Consider the following 17759-nt stretch of genomic DNA (forward strand, 5'->3'; position numbering starts at 1 on the left):
TTAAATTTTAAAAACATCAAGGTTGACAGGTGATATAATGAGAAAATGTTACATTCTAAAGTCTTTCATTTGGTCTTTACCATCTTTCCTGACACTTTGGAGAAGTATCAATTCTCAATATTGGGATATAAATTTTACTCTTTTAGAAATGTATTAAATTATCCCTTTCACTTCTCACTGCCCAAACAACTAAGAGGTGTGTTGCAATCTTAGTCTTAAAACGGTAATAGCTAAGTGGTAGCAATATTTCTGGAGTTAAACTGAGACTAGAAATCAAGACATAGAGGTAGTAAAAGAAATCATCTGAGGATCCTATTTTCTCTGTCTGCTTTTTACATTATATGTGATAACTGATACACTGATGCTATTTGTCTCCTAGAAATACCCACATTAACAAATCCCATCCTAAAGTAATTTTAGGATTAATTAAAAAGTTGAAATTATTTCCAGAAACCTTGAAGGTCTAGCTTGTAATAGACCTCTCCAAGAACACTCTCCCCAAAAAACATACAAATTAAAAACATTATAATGAAAATCAGGGGTTACAGTCATCTTTTAATTCAATCTGTCAATAAAATCTAGGAAAAATATGTTTAGTATTCTTACATTTATTTTTTTGATACCAAAATATGCCAACAGATATAAAAGGACATATAATGAACACACTAAAAAATACTATATTTTTAACCCATACTACAGAGGATTTTAAGTCTAGATCAATGGAAGAAACATTTTCATTTTATATAGTAACTGTATATATATAGAGAAAGAGCACCACATGTTTATGGACTGATTATTTCTTTGAGGTCTAATTGAAAAGACATTTTGACAGTTTTATTTACAATTTAAGGCATACCCAGCAGCATGCAATCATAGTTTGAAAACCATACATATCTGTATAAAAAGCATACACACACACACACACACACACACACACACACGTGCATATATATTTATATATATATATTTTTATATATATATATATATATATATATATACATGAACATTGGTATAAATATATGCACATAACCAAAATAAACAATTTTACATAAAAACCACAAGCCTAGTTAATGTCAGTCTACCACTGTTGCATATTTCCAGATAGCTTTTTAAACATAATAATCTATCAATGATACAAAATCTGCAACTAGTTGAGGGACAACAATGTGAATTCAGAGTTGTAAGTCTATAAAGGCATTTCCCAAAATAAAATAGTGTTTAAAAATAAATCCTAAAAATATAGATAAAATTTATTTAAATATCTTTAATTTATGTTAATGTGTGTATGCAGATATTTCAAAGCCAGCCAAGACACTAGGCTCACTAAATTAATTTTCAGTTTGGGGAATTAACAGAGATTCTAGCTGTTGAAGATTTTTTTCCTTTTAACTGTAGAATAAAAAAGAAAAAAAAAAAAAAAAAAAAAAGAAAGCCAGAGCCATCAACCCATCCGAACAAAGTACAGTTCAAAGGGAAAATTTAGGAAATATCAGCTTGTAAAACAAATTCTGTTTTTTAATAAACATGTAGAATACCTATACATATTTAATATTAGCATTTTTTTTTCATGGCTTATGCTGTAATCTTTGTAGCCCAGTGTGGAAACTGCTGTTGTCACCCCTGCCTTCACTGGGATGGAGGTAGAAAGCAGCAAAAAAAGAAAACAAAATTTGAGCTATTGATTAATTTTTTCTTTGGCGAAGACAGTGAAAACACCCCATCACCTAATAAACAGTGTTTTTCTGGTTAGATACCTTCCATAAAGTTTAATTACTTAAGCCAAGTCTTCCTTTTGAACACTGGGAAGAAAGGCAAGATATCCATAATAGCAAAAAAATCTTCATTTCTTTCCATCTACTTTCTTTTTTATTATCCTGTTTGTTCAAGCTGTTAAGGCTAAAGGTAGAGCCGTTCATTAATGCATGTTTGAACAGCATCATGCACAAGCCCTAAGCTATGTTAGGACCTGTTACCACAATATCACAATAAGTGAGGCTTATTGTGATTAAGGCTTAGAGTTTTTATTCTGTAGGCAATAAAGTCAAAAATTTCAATTTTTGATTTGTTTCTATTCAGCCTCTTACTGACTATAACTTTGCATGAGAAGGAACATGTTATTCCCGTATACAAAATCCTTTTGTATAATTCATATATATTCAGGATATTTAAGAATGCACGTCTTTGGATGACGCAGATTATTTATAAATTGGAAAATTTGTATTTATATTATAAAATTTGAAAGAAACATTATAATATTGTCTAAAATAGTTGGGAATACTACATTTATTCCTGAATGTTCAGAATTACTGCCACCACTTGAAACTGAGGTCTGTCAACATTCTGTGGTATACATATAATTGGCAAATTTTAACTTTACAAAGTAGGAATTAAAAAAGAAAGCTAAGATGTTAAATAAACACCCTGTTTAACGCAATGCAAAGTAGCCTGGATAAAATTCTAAGACTAAATAATATGTAAAAAACCCAAAAAGAATTAATTTCTCCTCAGTTACTTAGAAAAGAGAATCCTGTATAAGTGACTACAGCAGCATGTTCTGCCACACTTTTTTCATAAACTGAGCCCTGTCAATGACAGCAAAACAGATTGTGTGCATCTGCTGGGAATGAGCCAGATGACAGTGGAAGAAACACACATGGATACCTTGGCACAACTACTAAAGAAGAAAAATGGACAGAAAGAAGCAGAAAGTTATAAACTTTAATTAAAATGGATTTCTAGCAAAAGTGAAGTTATCTAAGAGTCTGTTCCTTTGCTTTAGACTGTAACTCTCTAAAAGCCACTACATATTTATAGTCTACATTGCCTTGTTTACTCCCCATGGTACTCATATGGACACTGTTACCACAGTGCCTAGGTCACACAGAATTTGCCTCAGGGAAATACCATCTCATTGTACAGACAAGGAATTGATGCATGAGCAAAGTGAAATCCTCACAGTCATCTAAAAGAGGTTCTGGAAGAGTTGATTGACACTGCCCAAGTCCAAGCTGCCATCACAGACACTAGAATATCCTTCCTCTGCTTAGCTATGCTCTCAGACAAAAGTAGCATTATACCTAAAATCAATACTAACCAAATAATCTGCTAGTACTCTAGCATTACAGGACATGGGCATCTCACAAGTTGAATTAGCATAAATGGTGATTGAGTCAGCTTTGCTATTGCTGCTTGCATCTTCTCAAATTTCACTTGAGTATATGGAAGATATTGAATATATGGATTGAGAATCCGAGATGGCTCTAAAAAGAAGGAAGTGAGTTACAGTTGTCAGTACAGAACTGCCACGACAAATAGTGGTAACTATCTATTCTCACATAAAAGGAGAACCCAATCATCAGTAATAGTAAAAAGCACTCTCCATCTATTAACTCATCATGGCACCAGAACTGCATGCTTAATCTCAGGAAAGAATTCAGAAATTCTGATATGTCTGTAAAATCTTTTTTAATCTGTAAAGTAATTTACATTGTTTCCCTTTTGGTTAATTGAAGATAAATTAAATACTTGAGGGCAGACCAAATAAGCTCGCTCCTTCCTTCCTTCCTTCCTTCCTTCCTTCCTTCCTTCCTTCCTTCCTTCCTTCCTTCCTTCCTTCCTTCCTTCCTTCCTTCCTTCCTTCCAAACTTCCAAACTTCCAAACTTCCAAACTTCCAAACTTCCAAACTTCCAAACTTCCAAACTTCCAAACTTCCAAACTTCCTTCCAAACTTCCAAACTTCCAAACTTCCAAACTTCCTTCCAAACTTCCTTCCAAACTTCCTTCCAAACTTCCTTCCTTCCAACTTCCTTCCTTCCAAACTTCCTTCCAAACTTCCCTCCTTCCTTCCAAACTTCCCTCCTTCCTTCCAAACTTCCTTCCAAACTTCCTTCCAAACTTCCTTCCTTCCACAACTTCTGCAACTTCCTCCCTCTCCCTCTCCCTCTCCCTCTCCCTCTCCCTCCCTTCCTCTATTTTTTAAGAAAATATTGTTCCAGTAACAAGGACATACAACCTTGCTGAATTTTGTCATGATGTTTTATACACTTTTGTCCTATACATCAGGAATAAAGTTGGACTGCCAGCTGAGTAAAGATTCATACACCATATAATGGTCTGAGCAGTTTAAGTAATCTGGAGTACCTGGAAGTCTCATGAGGCCAGTAGTCTCAGCCTGTATATATTCCATCTACAGTGATTATTTGGTACTCTGAAAGTGCATCAGAATCACATTAGAAAAATGGAATTATTTGGACTTTGTGAAACCCATACACATCATTGCATAATACAATTAACATCTAGCCAACAGAAGCTGAGGTATACTCTCCTAATCCAAAAACAGCTCTAGAAAAACACAAAGTGTACCTTCACATTCCATCTCATTTCAGGATGTGTGAATGGCAAGCGCACACGTACACTCAAGAGGGACTTAGAAAAATGCTTAAGTCTGCTTAATGCTCTCGATCAAAGAAGTAGTACATCTTTATACATTCTTCCCAGGATGGTCCAGAAGAGAAGATAAGATCTTTTTTTGAAGTGCTCTATTCAAATGATACCTTTGTTTCTAATGAGTCTAGAAAAAGAGTCAGAGGGAACTGAGAAAAAGAGGTGGATATTAACTAACAGCATGAATCCTGTATATAAAGCAGTTTTTAGCAGGTCATCAAGTCTGTGAAGTTATGCTAGAATACATGAGCAAAGGACATAGTGTCATATATCTACTTACATCTTAAATATTCTTAAATAAATACATTATTATATTTTGATGTAAGTTCTCTTCATGAGAAGAGATCAGAACTTCCAAATTATAATAAAAGAAAAGGCAAAAGCAGCATGTTTTTATGAGTAACTTCAAGCTCTTGGATAAATACTAGTCAAGACAGAATATCAGCACAACTTTTTAACTGGAGTTAACTTTGTTTCATTAATTCAAGCATAATAAAGTGGTCACGAAATCATCTTTCAACTCACACCCACATATTCAACAGGCACATTAAATATATAAGAAACTGGCTGAAGAGTCATGCATGCTAGGCCACAAGGTGTTTCCTAAAAGACCACCCAAGCTCTGGGTGTGAAGATGAGAGAGAACATGCAAAAAAAGGTTTTCTTGGAACTATTTTTTCTCTTATAGGTTTAGGAAACTCTCTTAGGTAGACTGAGAGATTTATCACACCATGGAGCTGTAATTCCTGTCTCAGCCAACCCCATAATCAATTCGTTACTCACTTAACAGCATGCTCACTGTCCTCATATTCAAACATCTCTTCATGTTTCTAACTCCTATCCTAGATTTCAGAGCTTCATTAGGCATGGTATGTATCTCTTCAAAAGCAAATTCAAATGAATGAATGAGGTCACTAAAAATTATGAAAGACTGTCAAAGAGGTATTTATTATCTAGTTTTATGTATTTAGATGAATGGACTTGCAATTATAAAGGTAACGTATTATCTATCTTCTATCTAAGAACTATTTTCTTATATATTACGTTTTATAAACTAAAATCAAACTTTTCAGACAATGCAATAGCAAAGATCACATGGAATTGGGTGTTTAAACTAGCTTAAGTTAAAACAGAAAGCTATATTACAGACTGGAAACAAAGGCTTGCATTTTTTGGTAGAAAAGAAAAAAGAGATCAAGAGGTAAGGAACTACTTTCCTTACTCAATAGGTAAGGAAAATCCTTGTGATTTTAAAGAGGCCTTTTTGATACATCCACATTATATTTTGAATTTATATCTATCAAACATAGGAGTTCTATTTTTAAAACACTATTTAATTCATAGAGCAATCTTCTGATCCATTAGTGGAATAACTTCCTCTTTCTGATCTTATCTGAAAAACCGTAAAGCAAAAGGGGCGAATAAATACTTTTTTCCTGACTAGTCTCAGAATTACTTTTTATCAGAAATCTGTAGAAGCGTCCTGTTGGAGTAGTCAAAGAAGTGATGGTTTACAAGGTTAAAGTGGTGGTTAAAGGTTACAAGTGATGGATTACAAAGTTTGCTTGTAATCATATACATAAAAATGTGGTAGAACAGAGTGCTACTGTTTTACAGTGGCGATTTTTAGAGACTTGTAATGGAAAGCAGCTCAAGAAAATCATCATTTGTCCAGATACGTGACAAGTACTGCTCCTAAAAACAGAGCAGAATGTCTTTCTTTTTTGTTATGCCTCTTTGTTGCATGGCATATTGCTTCTTACTGTTCTATATTGATTTAAAAAAAGTTAAATAAAAACCACACCCTGCCTCCATTGAGAAATCCTTGCACTCTCAGATATGTGTACTACTACATGATTAGAAACACAGGGAAATAATCCTAATAGCATAAAAAATATGATGCAAAAATAGTAATTTTTCTATTGCTTGTTTTTTATCTGTCATAATGATTTGCATTATGCCTATCACTGCATCACCTGTCATGCAATTTTTAAGAATAAGAAATTTCAGAAAATATAGCAGCTAGTAAGTATGCTTTCTAGATTACTGTTTTGCATGTCACCACTCAGTGTAATACTAAGCCTGTGACACTATCTACTGGAAGCATAACTGAACTAAATGCAAGGTTCTCAATGAGGAACTGGAACACAACTGGAATACAACTGGAACATGTGTTGAAAATAGGTTTTCATTTTGCTTTGTCAATAACAACTTTTGGAAAACCCACAAAAATATTAGTCCAACTTGTATGCCAATATTACAGGAAATGTAGAAGATCATTCTTCTCTTTCTATCTGATGCACATTCTTTTTTATGGCAGCATCCACAATAAAATGGAAACACAGGATTCTGTTATTTTCTCTGTGAAGATACACAGATTTCTACCTACCAAGGATTTATAATTTCTAAAATTTGACTATGTGTGTTTCAGATAAAGTTATAAATTTTGTACGCTACTGCATGAATGCATTTTCTGGTTCAGTATTCTGAAAAAAAAAGTGTCACAAAGAAAATTAGTAAGTATGCAAATTCACACATTTCATAGATTGCACTGGGGTCATAACATGGATTCTTTTCTCATTCTTCTGCTATATGTCCATCTTGTACACATAAACAAGATGAAGGGAAAACTGATGATTTCTCCAAGATGCTGTCAGCAAAATCAAATCAAATTTGTCTCATCAAATACTGTTCCAAAGATCTTTCCTTACAGTTATACAACATATTTCAATCAAGAATCAGTAAGACTACTGCCCCATGTCTGCAACAATTAAAGATTATTCACAGCAAGATTAATTATATACACTGCAACAGGTATTTTAAAGGAAAATATTCTGCAAGCTAAAGGTTTTAAGTTTGACTAACATGTATTGTCCACTCTCCTTTTACCAAATAGACCATATCCACATTCTTCTAACCTCCCTAAAAGCCCTCCTCCTCTATTGCTGTTCTCCCACTTATCATACTCAGTATAAGTAGAAACACATTCAGGACACAGATGGACAGACATAAAGCAGTCCTGAGGCTAAGTCTAGAGAACATACTGTCTCCTGCTGGTTTCACAGAATATCCCCAGACTATTAACATTTTTATAGTAGTTGTCTAGGCATTCCCATGGGATATAGCCATCAAAGGGAGTTCTTGGCAGTAAAATTCTGAGGCTAAAATGCCATGCTGAAGGGGACATGGGCCAGCATTATAGCATGGTCAGAGAACGTCAGTGTCCTGTTGTTTGCCTACAATGCCCTCCCCTCCTAGCCTCTATTTTAGGGACAGCTTTTCCACCCAACTCCAATGAAATTATTTGAAACAGTGTTCGTTGAGAAGTCCGTATTGAATTTTTAAATGAAAAGTGCTGCATCAAACTTCTTACAGAGTGAATATGATCTGAAACATTATAATTTCTCTGATAATCCAACAATATCTAAACAAGAAATGCACTTTTATTTCAAATATAATGTCATATTGAATTTTTTTTCACTAGGGCGAAGAATTTTATTCAAAATCACACAACTGGCATATGCTACTCTGTTACTTGTTTTTTTATATTAGTAAAATTAATGTTCCATGTGGATAGTGTTCTACAATTTGTGGACTTGTTCTAATGTGGTTTATAAACAATTTCACAAGTCTCCCTCCTTGCCCTTTGTACATACTTTGCTAACAGCTATTGATTGACTACTTAAAAGTAAATAGTGAAATTTAGCTGAGCATGGTTTCCACAGGTGGCATGCATCCTATATCTATAAAAGCAAACATAAATAATATTGTTTCTAATTCAGTTCACTTACACTTTGAGATTACAGCATGAAAAATAAGAGATGGTAATATTTAAGGTGAATTCCTGCACTGGTATTTGGTTAATAATTTTTATGATAAACTTAATTTAATCAGTTATACAGTTGAAGAAATAAGAGTAAAATAAGACTTGTTAAATTTGAATCTAAGTTTCATATCAGCTTTATAACCTGGGAAAAGAAGGCAGAGGAGCTGTATGCCATCTGTTCAATTCTGTCCTTAATCTGTGGGCTGCCTTATGGTTAGCTTAAATGAAGGAAGCAGATACTAACTGACTTCCAGGACCAGCTGTACTGGCCAAGATCTCTGGAGCTCTCTTCACTCGAGCTCTTGCAGGTTTCCAATATGGGGGAAGGTGCCAGAAGGCAGAAATAAGTACATCTACCCTGCTGGAGAAAGTGACTGCTGAAACACCTGTTCAGGTGATTACAAATGGGGCATAGTATATCAGACCTCACTGGTGGGATTACTGAATCCATATTGTGCCAGTGTATTCCATATAGGACTAAAATAATTCTCAGACAACTTGTCCAGAAATCTCTAAATCAGATTACACAAGTGTAGGCTGTAATTTAGATCTCTGCAATCTAAATGTATTTAGTTGTTTAAAAAAAAAAAAAAAAAATCTGGGTGAGATTCTGTTTGGCAGTATTTCAGAGTATCAGTCCTAAACTGGAAATGGCACAAAGATTCTTTTTTGCTACACTTCCCTCCATTTTTCTTCCACATTTTCTTTCTCTTCACAATGCAATTTGCAATGTCATATATCAGAAAATTCTATCAATAGCATGTTAGCTTTCCTCACAGAATAACAGGTGTCATTTGCATACTTTGAAACACTTTCAAATGCAAGAAGTTTAAAGGATAGGCTTCTATGTGATATTTCTTGGGCTAATTAAATGACCGATCTTGTAGAGATCTCTTTGCACCTTAAAACTACTGGGAGAAAAATGTTATGTTAACAGAGATGACAACAAAACACAATCCTAAAATATGCACTTTTTAAATGTTCTAAAATCAGATACTAATTCACATGACCGAGATTTGCATATATAGATTTAACTCTCTGCATTCAGTCAGAATTTCTGTAAGTAGGCCCCTTAATTTATCGTAAGTGTATTGAGAAGACACAAATTTTTGTTGCTCATATTAACTCCTAAACTTTGATTTTTAATTGCAAACTGACTTTATATAACTTTAAAACTTCTTGAACAGAATAAATGCCAAGGAATTTCACTGCTTTTCTTGAAAGTCTTAGAATAACAGGCTTTATTTCCAATTCAGTTTTCACTAAATTGATCTCATACTTTACATAAAACTGTGGCATTAATTGTGTAAGAGTATTCTTATTCTTGTCTGCTTCTTTATTGTTATAAGAGCATGACAGATTCAATATACAGCTGAGGCCCATAGGTTTTGTTTTGTCACATTGATGCTAGATAACTTTTTGAAAATTAAACTTTTCCATAAAATAAAAGGTAAAAATTTCTACCGTTGTATGATAGAGCTGAATATGGATTTTTGAGGCATTCAGGAGCTATACAACCAGACTGCACTTGTAAGAAAAGGACACTGTCTTTACCACTTCAAACCCCATCTCAATATTTTATGCAAATGAACTATTTTTCAGAAGTACTGATCATCCATACACACAACCAAAAGAGTAAGGTGCACATTTTGTGAATTTGAAAACTATCTTCATACAGTTTACTTGATCATATAACAGTAAAATAATAAGGAATGGCTACAAAATATGATAACTATTCTTTGCAGACTGTAGTGAGCGAGCATGTTGCAGACCAGTGTTTTTAATTTTATTCAGCTGTGAGGTCCATTAGCACATTTCAAACATTTCTATAACTGCATTTATTGCCTATTTTGAGGGCATGCTTTTCAAAGCATCATGCTAGCAAATGTTTAAAATTCCCGTTTGAGCCTAATAATACATTGTTGAGAAATTCATTTAATACACATAGGAAACAAAAGGAGAAAAGGAAAATGTACTCTATATAACTTAAACTTTTCAAAACACAGCTATAGTGAAAGAAAATAGAAATGCAACTTCAGTATCCATTAAAATGAAACATCTGAATTTATGTGAGTTTCCTGTCTGATTAAAATAACACATACAAAATTAAAAGCATAAATATTAATTTTATGTACTACGTAAGATGAAGAAAATGAAAGAACAATGTTTACATTTATGGTTGACTCATTAGTGTTTTAGTATGTGAAACACTAGGAGGCATCGGTTGGGTAAAAAAAGGAGTTCTTTTGAAATATTGTATGAAATTATCACAGAAGTTACCAGCTTTCTACTTTCATAGTTCTAAATGTTAAGGCTGTATGTTATAACTAAATTATGCAGATAGGAAAAAATATTCTCACTGATAAATGACATATTTAATAATATAGGGACAGCACTTAATTTCTTGGCTATTTTCAAATCAGACTACAGACATGCAACACAAATAACAGCTTTACAACACATTATATTTTAAAAAATAACAGAATAAAATAAGATTCTTTAGTTGTTGTTCAATATTATAATTTTTCATAAATCTGTGAAGCCCTGGCACATTTTAGGCACTCTCTTCTGCTTATAAGCTCTTTATATGTTTAAGTGCAGTGAATTTAGTATGCTCCTAGACACTCTTTAGAGCCTAGGCACTTTTAGTAACTTTAAATTGTGATTACAAGAAAATATCTAGACAACTATCTTTTTTTAAAAAAAATCTGAGAACAATAATCTACAACATTTTAATTGCATTTCCATAAAGTGGTGTATTAAGAAGTTTTTATAAAATTTGTGTAACACTTCTACAAGCAGCTGTAGTTTCACTATGAAGTCATACTAATCCAGTAATGTCAAAACTGAGCTTTCCTTGATTTGAATTGCATTTAACAATGACTAAGCAACATAGTTCTGGTTGTCTCATACAATAATCACTTAAAATTGAAGTGTGTCTTGCTATGCCACAGCAATCAGCTTTTATTGCTGTCCAATCAAAATGACATGTGAACTGCTTAATCCTTCTTTTGTAAGGCACATAAGACTTTGTTGTCACTTTGTGAATCACCCCTGTAAGCTGGTCTGATTTCCTAAAGATGACAGATCTCAGTGAATAGACAACGTCTACTGCACTGCTGTCAATGAGACAGTGGCATTAAAGTGGAGGGCTGAAGACACTAGCTTTTAATCACCTGTATCGTTAATCACATGTATCACTGATCATCAGTTCTAAGAAAATGACATTAAAGCTGCTCAGAGGACTCAAATAATTACTTCTAAAACTAGTTTAAAAATTCAGTTTTTCAATTTTTCTCTTGCACCATCAGTGTTTGCTTACCAAAGTTCTTCTGAAGCAGGACCCAAAATTGTATTTTCATCTTTTTCAAATATCAGAATTCTAACTCTGTTTGTTAAGCTTGATTTTTTTAGCTTTCAGAATTAAATATATAATTTTAAAAATATTTTGCACCTAAGTCATTACAGAGCCTAAATGACGATATAGCAAAATCTCTCTGCTGATATTAAATAGCAAAACTAAAAAACTTAAAATGCATAAAAAATATAAGTGTTTTGGTTATTATTCAGGATGCTGAAGCAAGGACTATGAATTCTTGGAAATTACATAACAGCTTATGTAGATTCATCTCCATCATCAGTGTTTTCAAAAAAATAGCAATACACCTTACTTGATTTTTGGAAAAATTATTGCACAAATTTTAATAATTATATCAAACAGATAAAAATGGACTTTAATGTATCAAATACCAAGCACTTTTTCTTTCAAGAACCTAGTAACAATTAATGACTTCTTCCTTAATGAAATGTAGAAATAACTTCAGCTGTCTCTGAAAGTGAACTAAACTATCCTGATGAACAATAAATCAATTTGTTATAGAGAAAAGTAAAATTAAAAGAAATTAAGTTGGCAAAATATTCTATTCACAGCTCTTGATCAGTTCCTAAGTTACTATATATAATATATATATATAAAATTATATATATATAATATATATATAATATATTATATATATATATAATATATTATATATATATAATAACTTTTATGTACTGAATAATGAGTTACAAAAATATTTCTTAAGCAAACTTTTGTGAAGTGCTTCAGGAGGCTTCATTTATCTTTGTCTGTAACATTATGGCATTTTTAAAAAAAGAATAATTTAAGAAAGTATCTCTGATTTTGAATATATGTGTTGCAGGTAGATGAAATGTTTAAAAAAGGAAAAAAATCTGGATCCCATAATGGAAGAAAATTCACAGTAAAAAGTTATTTGAATTAGTTTTCTTATTATGGTCCAAAACTAGAAACTCAGGAGCATAACTGCAAAAGACTTAATCTCCCACACTATTTATCATTTAGTACCAATTTTAATAATGCTCCTAAACTTACATTTCCTTTTTTTTTAGTCAAATAATCTTAAGAGGATGCAGAGAAGATCTGACGCCTGCATTCTTTTATAGGACATTGAAAGTGACATTCTTTACATCTCTGTCCTATGAAAGCTATAGGACAGGCAAGAGCTTTAATCTCTTTGGGTCCTGATTCTGTAAATTGTTATCCCTGTGACTTGCTCATTTTCTCACAAGTAGTCTCAGCATTACCAGTGGGAATAGTTGTGTAAGAACTCCTTGCATGAAAGAGCCTTTCCACGTTCAGGTCCCACAGCTACCTTCTCATACTGTGTAGAGCATGTAGTATAAATATATATGAACAGCAAGTTTTTCAAATAAAAGTACATGTACAACGAGGGACATAGACACCTGGAACAAAGGACCATTGTCTTAAATTGTTCTTCAAGAATTTTTTTCTGTTACTTCCAAAAGGACAGATGTGTGGGCAGAGATTTCAGCGTAGGCTCATTATTAATTATGTACTCGTTAATACAGAAAGAATAATATAATGGATATTTTAAGAAAACTAATAAAGTAAGAAAGTTTTGTGGGGTTGGAGTTAAAGTAAGGTACTTGAAATCCTGTCATAAATACAGTTCACAAAATAACAAATCCCCAGAGAAACCATATGACTTATCATCTGAACTGAAAATTAGTATATGTGCAATACAGAGGTGCTGGAGTAGTGGTTCACAGGTGGTACTATTTCCATGCTCTGCCAAGCATCTAGGGATTAGTTATTATACTCCATATAAACATCTTTACTGTTCAAACACAATAGCCAGGAAAGTGTCCATGAAAGAAATATAGTCTTCTAAATGAGAAGTTGCTTCTAAAATAGTTTGTTTATCATTCATCTTAAAGTTATTTTAAAGTAATGATATGAAACTAGGACATATGCCATTAAGATGATTATCAGATATGTGCAAGGAAAAATTTTTATCAAATCTATTATTTTCTGATGATCAGCAAAGTACTGGTAAAGTGCCTTTCTCTGTTTAATTCTCTTAAATCTTTAGTCTTAAAATGTCTAATACAGTATTTATTTAAGTATGTAGTTATTTGATAATAATAATCATTACACACAATAAAGAAAATAAAACTTTTCTATAAAAGACAATGCTTAGATACTCACAGTGATTCATTAAGTTTTGTTTTGCACCATGCTGCATTGTTTTTTGTTATTATTTGTAGTAGTAGTAGTAGTATGGAAATTGGATTATTAGCTTTTGTTTTGTTTTTCAGGATGACAGAAAGTCACACTAAGTTTTATGGGAAATAATAAGTATTCTAATTACATAATGCAACAATAATCTTACAAGTCTCTCATTTACATTAAACTTTATCTTAGCCTGTAAGTGATTGTACTGCAATTATGTCAACTAGTTCTGTAATTCTGATTAGCTCCTTTGTGTTAAAAAATTTAAAGATTACTCAAAGTACTGTGTAAAGACCAAAGCATACTGTTCCAAAATCAGTTTGCAGACCATTACTTAAGTTCCCATATAAATGCAAGGGGTCTTTCCATCTCAAATGTAAGTAATTCAGATGAAAGATGTACAAAGTTGAACACTTGCAAGCATGCACTTCTGAAACTCAAGACTGAAGAGCCACTGAAGTTTAAGAGCATTTCACTGAAACTAGATTGTTTCCCTAGCCTGATAAATCAGAGTGCAAGGACTACAAGGTCATAGCTTTTAAATCAACTAAGAGCCATCTAAATCAAATACACTTCTAATACTTCATAATATCAAGAACATAAATTATGTAAACTAACTTCATCAAAGTTTAAACACTTACGACACTAATAGAGACAAATTTGCCATAATTTACTAGAGATTTAACTCTTATTTGGTTAGCAAGCTACTTTTAAGCAACTGCACAGTCACACACTAAAAGTCTGCAAGCAACCTCAATTCCAGTTCACATACAATGACTGATACATTCTTTAAACGTGATAGGAAATGTACCTAGGGTTTTTGTACCATGCCCACTATATTTTATTCTGACGCTGAATTTCACATGTACTTACATTGTAAACAGTTAGCTGTTTGGCTGATCAGATTAGTCCTTCAGATATTTTCCTTTCATGGGAAAAAGAAAAAAATCCCTTTACTTCTTCCAGTCTTAAATATTCACCACCTGGTTCAACATGCAGCCGCCTTGAATCACACACACAACCTTCAAAGTCAATCCAATAAGCAGCCAGAAGATGCCTGGGGTATTGCGTGTGTGTGTGTGTGTGTGTGTGTGTATGTGTGTGTGGTGCGCGTGTGTGCGCGTGTGTGCTGCGCGGAGGAGGAGGAAGTGGCTGAGCTGCTGGTCGGATCAAAAGTAACTGGACTCGTCCTGAGATCGTCCAGGAAGGAAGTGGCAGCAGGCGAATGGGAAAAGGCGAATAGCTCACAGCCTTTGTAACATCGCGGAGGGAAAGGGGGAGGCGAGAAAGGGATTCAAACTACACTCTGATGAGGTGTCCTTTTCTGCTTCTCTCTCTTCCTCTTTTTTCTTCTCTTTCTCTGTGTCTCTATTTCTCTACCTCTCCCACAATCCCAAACGAATGACTCTCTCCTCCCAAGCTAAAGAAATAATCAGTTTCAGTCTCGCAAAAAAGGGGGCGGGATCAGATCTCGAAAGCGTTTTAATAAAACAAACATAGAGCAGCAGCAGCCGCGGCAGCAGCTCCTTGCCCCTCTAGTCTAAACTAGATTGATAAATTGCTCCACTACACTACTTTAATTATGTATATGGTATGCAGAATAAATCACTGAGCATCAGCACCTCAATCAAGCAGTTTTTAAATGATAATTGCATCTTGGGTGAATCAATCTTTCCATTCCTGACATTTTGCTAATTTTAGTTTTACGGTGGGGGTAATGGCACATGCCACACGCAAACCTAATGACATCCTTTATTATACAAAGCGAAGAGAAGGCGGCTAGCCGGTGCGTGTTTTCCCCTTCCTAATGAGGTATCAACAGCGTGCGGAGGGAAGGCAGGAGGGCTGGGAACCTGGGAGGCGCACACCGCCTGCGGCAGCGCATCTGCGGCAGCGCATCTGCGGCCGGTCAGCGCGGCCGGTCAGGGCCCGGCTGTGGGGCAGTAACCGAGCTCGCCGCACCCGGGGACCTGCGGAACCCAGGGCTCACAACGTCCCTGCGTGTTGCGTCCCCGGCAGCCCCCGAGGCGGCACCTTCGAAGCGTCTTTACCTCCACGGGGAGGGGCGGGCGCCGAGAGGGGGCAGCCGGCCCACAGCCTCCGGTGCAACCCAAAGGGCGCCTACCCCTGCGCCGCCTCCGGAGCGCAGTAGGGCTGCGGTCCTCTGGCACTTGCCCCCGCCCCCGAGACCTCCCGCCCAGCCCCCTTGGCTAAGCTCCCCCTTCCGAGACCTGCGCCTGCCGAGCGGCCCAACTTTCCCAACTCATCTGGCTCCGCGTCCCGCAACATCGAGAACGGCTACGGCTCAGCGCCGGCTCAGCGGCGCTTTCCCCACGGTGAGAACCGGCCAGATCCGGGCCCGCTCTCCTCCTCGAGCAGGTCCCGGCCACGAGAAGCTGCCGGAGGCGGTCTAGTGTCAGACTTAACTGCAGAAATGCAGCATTGAGAGCACACTGTGTGTGGACAAGGCTTTACATTGTTTAATAGGTTCCGTCGCTTCTAAAACTGGACTGAAAGGGCTGTACTGTGAGTTTGAATCCAGATTAAACACATGCAGTGATTTGAGTAAAACTGGATCTTGCACATACTTTTAAAATTTTTGTGCGGATAGCCAACTTTTATGATCCTTTGGGAGGAGCAGGGGAGTTTGTAAAGGCACGGAGTATTATTTTAATGATAGATTAAGGTACTCGAAATAGGAACAGCACACGTGATAAAACCAAACTACTGAATTCAAACACAGACATAAATATATATTTGGGTTATTTTAATACAAGTCCTTGGTCTCACAGTCTTTTCCCCTAGAAACATCTCATTGGGCCACTGACCTACTTCCAAAGTATTTGACAGTGAATAAATACCTTTTCAGTTCAACTGTACTCTTTAAAACATGGATGCTCAAAGTGCAGTCAGAGCAAAACAAAGCTCAGGTAGTTCTAACAAGCACCCTGCAATTGCTCGCAATGCAAATCCCTAGAGAATACTAAGGTCTCATCCATGTTCTGGTCTCTCTGGGTGAGATCGCATGACCCTCCGTACAGTGACATGCTACAAATGTACCCACACTAATAATGACAGTGATACTCAAGTGTACAGAGCCACCAGGCAATCAGATAAAAGTCAAGCACATTGTACACAGTAGTAAGAGGCACATATGCATGGCAGTGTTAGCACAGTCTGAAAAACATTGGGAAAGAAATATTTTCTCAGCTTCAGGTCTGCTGTGAAGCACAGCAGGAAAGAAATACAGAACATTTACACAGGTTGTACCCTTGCTATGCCTCTTCCACAGACAATTTTGGTCTCCCAGCGTGGCACCCAACTATCCAGCAATATTTGTATATTCTTTGTGGCAAAAAATAGAAAATTATGTTAAGGATTGACACTTTTGTGCTCTAACTGAAAATGACTGGCATCTGCTTTACTTTGTGCAGGATGAGTAAGTTTTCTGGTGTCTGGTTAGTTGGTAATGCAGCCCTTCAACTGGCATGACAGAATGTGAGCACTGCCATATTTTGAAAGTACTTATCACAGTAAGCAAATATTTCAGAAAATAAATGTATACAGCAGTTTAGAACTTCAACTACACCTCCATGTGGGCACTTGTGGTCTAATCTTTTCATAGTTGTGACCTTCACATACTGGAGCACCTTAAAGCCATGCCAACTTTTTGTCATGAGCACAATTCATCAAATCCATGTAAAGGACATCTCGATTTTTACAATAGGATTCAGATGCCAGATGGACAAACAGGTATAAGGGAAGGGATCAAGATTTGTCACTCGTTTCAGGGTTAGACAAGACATGAACTTATGCAACATAATTTGAAATTTCTCGGTGTTTTTGTTTCCTTCTCTTTTGATCTCATTTAAAAACCTGAAGTAATTTCAAACAGTAAAAAAAACGTTGTTCTGATGTCTGTCAATGTACTGAAT

General features: G+C 35.3%; 1 protein-coding gene across 1 annotated transcript in view; it reads right to left on the minus strand.

The window, feature by feature from the left end:
* Nucleotides 1-14895, minus strand: part of MEF2C (myocyte enhancer factor 2C) — a 110382-nt gene extending 95487 nt beyond the window's left edge. Inside the window, exon 1 of the mRNA XM_053932443.1 lies at nucleotides 14698-14895. The gene's annotated coding sequence lies outside the window, so the exon portion shown is untranslated. The remainder of the gene's footprint in view (nucleotides 1-14697) is intronic.
* Between the last annotated feature and the right edge of the window lie 2864 nt (nucleotides 14896-17759).

The sequence above is a fragment of the Vidua chalybeata genome, chromosome Z (assembly GCF_026979565.1).
Source record: "Vidua chalybeata isolate OUT-0048 chromosome Z, bVidCha1 merged haplotype, whole genome shotgun sequence".
NCBI classification, from domain to species: domain Eukaryota; kingdom Metazoa; phylum Chordata; class Aves; order Passeriformes; family Viduidae; genus Vidua; species Vidua chalybeata.